Source organism: Tamandua tetradactyla, chromosome 3 (genome assembly GCF_023851605.1).
Source record: "Tamandua tetradactyla isolate mTamTet1 chromosome 3, mTamTet1.pri, whole genome shotgun sequence".
In the NCBI taxonomy this organism is placed as follows: domain Eukaryota; kingdom Metazoa; phylum Chordata; class Mammalia; order Pilosa; family Myrmecophagidae; genus Tamandua; species Tamandua tetradactyla.
Genome location: NC_135329.1, coordinates 105,558,907 through 105,565,126, shown reverse-complemented (window position 1 = coordinate 105,565,126; position 6,220 = coordinate 105,558,907). Strand labels below are relative to the sequence as shown.

The following is a 6,220-nucleotide window of genomic DNA, read 5'->3' as shown; positions in this document are numbered from 1 at the left end:
ATTCATCATGATCATTTCTTAGAACATTTGTATCAATTCAGTAAAAGAAATAAAAAGAAAACAGAAAAAAAAATCATATATAACATACCCCTTACCTTTCCCTTTCATTGATCACTAGCATTTCGATCTACTACATTTATTTTTTATTTTAATTTAAAAAAAATTTTTATTAACAAAACCAACCAACATACAATATGAACATTCTTTTTTTCATGACATAGTTGTATATCATCATGATCATTTCTTAGAACATTTGCATCAATTCAGATAAAGAAATAAAAAGAAAACAGAAGTACGTCACTTCCCCTCCAACTCGGCTTTTGCTGTGGGTAGGCATGCGGGTTCCTCATGCACATTGAGAAGTGCTATTTCTGTTCGGGACCAATCTATCCCGGCCATGGCATGATGTGCGTCCTCAACGATTGTAAGGTGTTCAGATTCTGTAAATCCAAATGTCATAAAAACTTTAAAAAGAAGCGTAATCCTCGCTAGGTCAGGTGGACTAAAGCATTCCAGAAGGCAGCTGGTAAAGAACTTACAGTGGACAATTCATTTGAATTTGAAAAACGTAGAAATGAACCTGTCAAGTACCAGCGAGAACTATGGAATAAAACTATTGATGCAATGAACAGAATCGAAGAAATTAAACAAAAACGCCAAGCTAAGTATATAATGAACAGATTAAAGAAAAATAAAGAACTACAGGAAGTTCAGGACATCAAAGAAGTCAAGCAAAACATCCATCTTATACGGGCTCCTCTTGCAGGCAAAGGAAAACAGTTGGAAGAAAAAATCGTTCAGCAATTACAACAGGATGTGGACATGAAAGATATTTCTTAAAAAGCTCACTATCTGTAACCATTCTATATGTGTGCTTGAAAATCTCTTCTGAGTACTTGGAACTCCTAAATTATTGATTTATTTTTACCATAAGATCACTGAAATGAAAGATAATTAAAAATACATCCCTCCTAAATTGCTAGCTGTAAAACATCGGATGTTATGGTTGTTAGATTTTATCTCAACTTTAACCTTCACTAATAAGTTGTACTTATATAAATCATGAAAATTCTGTAAGTACAGAAGTGAATTGCAGGCATAAATGGTCATATCATTTGGATAATGACCTTAGGTAGCGTTTATATAAGGAAAATGACAAAATTTCATGGTTAATGATACATAAAATAATTCTTTCTTTGCAATACTCCTTTTATTAATGTTATAGAAGGGGAGAATACAGTAAGCAACTAACAATCTGTATGAAAACAGGCCTCAAATGATACTTTTGCTCTTAAGATTTACTGTTTTGATTTACTAACATCTCACATTTTACCCCCCTGAGATTGAGGCCTAATTATGTTGGAGTGTTCCAATCTGGTTTAAGTGTGCTGATAGCCAGTTATGGATTTTGTGGGTGAGCACTGAATAATCTTTTCCTGAAATGGCACTAAAACTCTATTAATTTCCACTAATCTGAGATTCCTATTAGAACAAGTTTTATTCATCTAGCTTGGCACTACTTTAGAAGCAGAAGAATCCCAGTGCTTTTTAAATTTTGTTGTATTCTTTTCTTTACAAAAGTGCCTGTTGTTTTTGCAAATAGAGTTTATGGGTAAAGTGTTGGCTCATTATTTGCACATGAAATAAAATCATTTCTAAAGTAAAAAATAAGAAAACAGAAAAAAAATCATACATACCATATGCCTTACTCCTCCCTTTCATTGATCACTAGCATTTCAATCTACTAAATTTATTTTAATATTTGTTCCCCCTATTTATTTATTTGTTTTTAATCCATATGTTTTACTCATCTGTTGATAAGGTAGACAAAAGGGGCATCAGACACATAGTTTTCATAATCACACAGTCACATTGTGAAAGCTATATCATTATACAATCATCTTCAAGAAACATGGCTACTGTAACACAGCTCTACATTTTCAGGCAGTTTACTCCAGCCTCTCCATTACACCTTAACTAAAAAGGTGATATCTAATTGTATTAGTAACGATTCTCTAGAGAAACAGAATCAACAGGGAATACTTGCAAATATAAAATTTATAAAAGTGTCTGACGTGACCGTGGGAATACAGAGTCCAAAATCCACAGGGCAGGCTGTGAAGCTGATGACTCCAATGGAAGGTCTGGATGAACTCCACAGGAGAGGCTCACCAGCCAAAGCAAGAATAGAACCCGTCTCCTCTGAATCCTCCTTAAAAGGCTTCCTATGATTAGATTAAGCATCACTCATTGTAGAAGACACTCCCCTTTGGCTGATTACAAATAGAATCCGCTGTGGATGCAGCTGACGTGATCATGACCTAATCCTATGAAATGTCCTCATTGCAACAGACAGGCTAGCACTTGCCCAACCAGATAAACAGGTACCACAACTTGGCCAAGTTGACACATGTCCCTGACCATGACACTAACTAAAAAGGAGATATCTATATTTTGCGTAAGAATAACCTCCAGGATAACCTCTTGACTCTGTTTGGAATCTCTCAGCCATTGACACTTTATTTTGTCTTATTTCACTCTTCCCCCTTTTGGTTGAGAAGGTTTTCTCAATTCTTTGATGCTGAGTCCCAGCTCATTCTAGGATTTCTATACCACGTTGCCAGGAAGGTCCACACCCCTGGGAGTCATGTCCTATGTAGAGCGGAGGAGGGCAGTGAGTTTGCTTGTGGTGTTGGCTGAGAGAGAGAGAGGCCACATCTGAGCAACAAAATAGGTTCTCTTGGGGTGACTCTTAGGCCTACTTTTAAGTAGGCTTAGCCTATCTTCTGTGGGGTTAAGTTTCATATGAACAGACCCCAAGATTAGGGGCACAGCCTTTTGCTTTGGTTGTCCCCACTGCTTGTGAGACTATCAAGAACTCTCCACTTGGGGAAGTTGAATTTTCCCCCTTTCTCACTATTCCCCCAAGGGGACTTTGCAAATACCTTTTTATTCACTGTTCAGATCACTCTGGGATTTATTGGGGCATCACTCTGGACAAACCTACAAAATCTCATGCCCTACTCAAGGTTCTGCGTACTGTGGTGTTCAGTTAAGCTGTCCACATAAGTTATATTAGGAAATGATGCCCCACTTTTTATAAACCTTCAAAAGTGTGACACTAATAATAATGTCCTAGTTTTCTTTTCACTTTCCAAGCCAAGAATATATACAACTAATTACTATTGAACAAAATTTTCACAGAATACTTCCCTAACCCACCTACTAACTGGCATGGAATGCTTCCAGTTTTGAGTGGTTCCTAGAACAGAAATGAGCTCTTAAGCAGCAGATCCTATGGTACTAGAGGTATCTGTGGTGGGAAAAGATGCCATATGGATTTTATAGGATACTCTGTTAGGAGAATCACAACATAGTCTCCTTGGGTTCTGGAGTAAGGCTATATAATCTGCAGCAGAGTACTACACATCATTCAACAAAACAGCCCCTGGCTTGCTACAGGGCCCTGACAGAGACTGACCTTAGGATATCAGTGACTATGTGGCCAAAAGCAATATATCATAAGGGAGTGGTACATTTGGAACTGGGCATGGGTATAAAAGGGCCACCAAAAACTGCATAGTCTGCCATCCAAGAGTACCATGTTACCCCAGCATTGCTTCAGTGCTTCTCTTCAGCCCAAACTTATGGTCACATTTTGGGGGAAGAGGGCAAATGAAGCTCCCTTAAGACCTGCTGGCAGAGGAGAAAAGGGGCCATATTTGGTGCATGGTTGAGTTGATGTGAAAGGGGGTGCTGCTGTTGCACTACCACCATTCAAGAATAGCCCTGAGAGAGAGGACGCAAATAAATAAGATCAGAAATGGAAGAGGAGACATAACCACTGACCCAACAGAAATAAAGGAGGTAATGACAGGATACTATGAACAACTTTATGCCAATAAATACAACAATGTAGATGAAATGGACAACTTCCTAGAAGGGCATGAACAACCAACTTTGACTCAAGAAGAAATAGATGACCTCAACAAACCAATCACAAGTAAAGAAATTGAATCAGTCATTCAAAAGCTTCCCAAAAAGAAAAGTCCAGGACCAGACGGCTTCACATGTGAATTCTGCCAAACATTCCAGAAAGAATTAGTACCAACCCTGCTCAAACTCTTCAGGAAAATTGAAGTGGAGGGAAAGCTACCTAATTCATTCTATGAAGCCAACATCACCCTCATACCAAAACCAGGCAAAGATATTACAAAAAAAGAAAACTACAGACCAATCTCTCTAATGAATATAGATGCAAAAAATCCTCAACAAAATTCTAGCAAATCGAATCCAGCAACACATTAAAAGAATTATACATCATGACCAAGTAGGATTCATCCCAGGTATGCAAGGATGGTTCAACATAAGAAAATCAATTAATGTAATACACCATATCAACAAATAAAAGCAGAAAAATCACATGATCATCTCAATTGATGCAGAGAAGGCATTTAACAAGATTCAACATCCTTTCCTGTTGAAAACACTTCAAAGGATAGGAATACAAGGGAACCTCCTTAAAATGATAGAGGGAATATATGAAAAACCCATAGCTAATATCATCCTCAATGGGGAAAAACTGAAAACTTTCCCCCTAAGATCAGGAACAAGACAAGGATGTCCATTATCACCACTGTTATTCAACATCGTGTTGGAGGTTCTAGCCAGAGCAATTAGACAAGAAAAAGAAATGCAAGGCATCAAAATTGGAAAGGAAGAAGTAAAACTATCACTGTTTGCAGATGATATGATACTATCCATCGAAAACCCTGAAAAATCCACAGCAAAACTACTAGAGTTAATAAACGAGTACAGCAAAGTAGCAGGTTACAAGATCAACATTCAAAAATCAGTAGTGTTTCTATACACTAGCAACGAACAAGCTGAGGGGGAAATCAAGAAACGAATTCCATTTACAATTGCAACTAAAAAAATAAAATACTTAGGAATAAATTTAACTAAAGAGACAAAAGACCTATACAAAGAAAACTACAAGAAACTGTTAAAAGAAATCACAGAAGACCTAAATAGATGGAAGGGCATACCGTGTTCATGGACTGGAAGACTAAATATAGTTAAGATGTCAATTCTACCTAAATTGATTTACAGATTCAACGCAATACCAATCAAAATCCCAACAAGTTATTTTTCAGAAATAGAAAAACCAATAAGCAAATTTATCTGGAAGGGCAGGGTGCCCCAAATTGCTAAAAGTATCTTGAGCTAAAAAAATGAAGCTGGAGGTCTCACGCTGCCTGACTTTAAGGCATATTATGAAGCCACAGTGGTTAAAACAGCATGGTACTGGCATAAAGATAGATATATCGACCAATGGAATTGAATAGAGTGCTCAGATATAGACCCTCTCATCTATGGACATTTGATCTTTGATAAGGCAGTCAAGCCAGCTCACCTGGGACAGAACAGTCTCTTCAATAAATGGTGCCTAGAGAACTGGATATCCATATGCAAAAGAATGAAAGAGGATCCGTATCTCACACCCTATACAAAAGTTAACTCAAAATGGATCAAAGACCTAAACATCAGGTCTAAGACCATAAAACAGTTAGAGGAAAATGTAGGGAGATATCTTATGAATCTTACCATTGGAGGTGGTTTTATGGACCTTAAACCTAAAGCAAGAGCACTGAAGAAATAAATAAATAAATGGGATCTCCTAAAAATTAAACACTTTTGTGCATCAAAGAACTTCATCAAGAAAGTAGAAAGACAGCCTACACAATGGGAGACAATATTTGGAAACGACATATCAGATAAAGGTCTAGTATCCAGAATTTATAAAGAGATTGTTCAACTCAACAACAAAAAGACAGCCAATCCAATTACAAAATGGGAAAAAGACTTGAACAGACACCTATCAGAAGAGGAAATACAAATGGCCAAAAGGCACATGAAGAGATGCTCAATGTCCCTGGCCATTAGAGAAATGCAAATCAAAACCACAATGAGATATCATCTCACACCCACCAGAATGGCCATTATCAACAAAACAGAAAATGACAAATGCTGGAGAGGATGTGGAGAAAGAGGCACACTTATCCACTGTTGGTGGGAATGTCAAATGGCGCAACCACTGTGGAAGGTAGTTTTGCAGTTCCTCAAAAAGCTGAATATAGAATTGCCATACAACCCAGCAATACCATTGCTAGGTATCTACCCAGAGGACTTAAGGGCAAAGACACAAATGGACATTTGC

General features: G+C 37.4%; 1 pseudogene; it reads left to right on the top strand.

The window, feature by feature from the left end:
- Nucleotides 1–348: 348 nt before the first annotated feature.
- LOC143676279 (putative ribosome biogenesis protein RLP24 pseudogene) lies at nucleotides 349–1,964 on the top strand (annotated as a pseudogene).
- Nucleotides 1,965–6,220: the final 4,256 nt, after the last annotated feature.